We start from the raw sequence: 1857 nt of genomic DNA, 5'->3' as shown, positions 1-1857 counted from the left end.
CCCTCAGCATCGCAGGTTCATTGATGGAAACATCTGTACATTCGTTGACTGGTGAAAGTTCTTCATTGTGTTTGGTTTGTTCGGCAGCATCAGGAAAGCTGATGTTCACTGTTCAAAAACGAACTGTTGTGAACAGAGTTGCTTATAGATCTTTTTAAAAAGTGGCGATGAATAGATTAGTCTGCTGGTGTTCCTTTAGCTGTGTTGCCTCATTTACTAAAGACCTGTCTGGACTACGTTCACAAATAATGCTCAGCCACAGTTAAACATGTCTGCTTGAAGAATGAAGCAAAGCTTTTACATTTGAAGACACATTTTTGAAAGTTGTTTTGATGCAAGCATGCATGAGCTTAAGGCTCATCTGCAGAACTGCTCCAGTATCCTAGAGTTAGGCAGGAAAAACTGCAAATGATGCAAAACAGTGCAGCTAATAAATGTAAATATTTTTTTTCTCTTCTGCCAGTTTTTTGTTATTACCTTTTTGCATGACAGCAACATAATTTTATTTTATTTATTTTTTATTTTTTTATTTTTTCTGCCTGTCCCGTTTGGCTCTTTTGCATCAGAATTGTTGTCTAAAGGCAAAGAAAGATGCCCAACGGATTTACTTTACCAAATTGACCATCCTAGCCTTGCCGTAATGGTTTATTTGATTCACCTTTTATTGTTTATTTTATTTTCACTTACTGAATACGGGACAGACTGGACTGGGGGAAAGAAGGGGAGAAAGAAAGAGGGAAAGAGAAACAGCTGAGAAGAGGGACGGGGGAGAAGGGCAAAAGACAAAAACCAACAGAATGAGCAGAAAAAAAATGCATATATCAATCACCTGGATCACCTGCTGAGAAAGAAAAAAGAGAACAAGCAGAAGAGAACAAGAGTAATAGAATAAACAACATCACAATGATATATGGGAATATGACAGTAAATACTAAATGTTAAACATTATTATACAGGCACACACAGACACAAACATCCATTCCCACCCTCATGCTCTCATATGCACTTACTCCACACTCAACCAACGTGGAGACAGACATAAAGAGACGCTGTACACACGATCACACTCCCCAAGCGTACTCTACAAACCGGGTCTAGGTACCCTTGCCCCTGGAGGGGGGAACTGCACCCATACCCAGGTGGTGTTACCCTTTTCCCTGCGGTGGGGAGAGGCAGACCGCCCCGACTCCGCAGCAGCAGGGAGGCCCCACACTCCAGACCTCAGTCGGACGGCCAACTCCTCCTCCTAGCCCCCCCCGCTCCAGCAGGCCGCAGAGAATGGGGGTGAGAGAAGACTCCAAACCTCCCTCCACCCGCTCATTGTAGTGTTGATGCATGTGTGTTCTAAGGTGCATTTAAAACCCAGGAGGGCTTGGAGCTACCTGCCAGAGAGCAGCAGGTAAGCGCATGGTCCCTCCTGCTAGCCCTCAATGTCTACGTGTATTCAAAATTGAGAGGTGGGCAACGACGCCAGGGGTGGGGTGTACACCCTGATGGTACTTTGGACTCCGTGTATCGTGCCCACCCCCAAGATCCTATATGTATGTGTAATGAGAGTGTGAGTAATGTGAATGTCTAAGTTGTGGGATAAAATTGAGGCAGAGGCAGCCAGAAGGGGACAGAGGGGGGGGGGGGGGGGGGGTAGCCTCCTCTGCACCCTGGTGACATACCCCCACTCCAAGGCCCTGCATGTGTGGGTGGTTGTGGTGGAGCGGGAAGAGGGAGGCAGCTGGAGATGGGGAGGGAAGGAAGGGAGGGGCAGGTGACCCCTCCCTGGGGCCAGCTCCCCTGCTGACCCCAGTAGGCACCCCCATACTCTGCGACCCGCCAGGGAAAGGGGGCCCAGGCCCATCCAGA

This window comes from Aulonocara sp. 'chitande type north' Nkhata Bay, linkage group LG13 (genome assembly GCF_057382095.1).
Source record: "Aulonocara sp. 'chitande type north' Nkhata Bay isolate Kocher_YH1m ecotype deep benthic linkage group LG13, A_spYH_male_GT1.1, whole genome shotgun sequence".
Classification (NCBI taxonomy): Eukaryota; Metazoa; Chordata; class Actinopteri; order Cichliformes; family Cichlidae; genus Aulonocara; species Aulonocara sp. 'chitande type north' Nkhata Bay.
Note: the sequence above shows the minus strand (reverse complement) of the source record.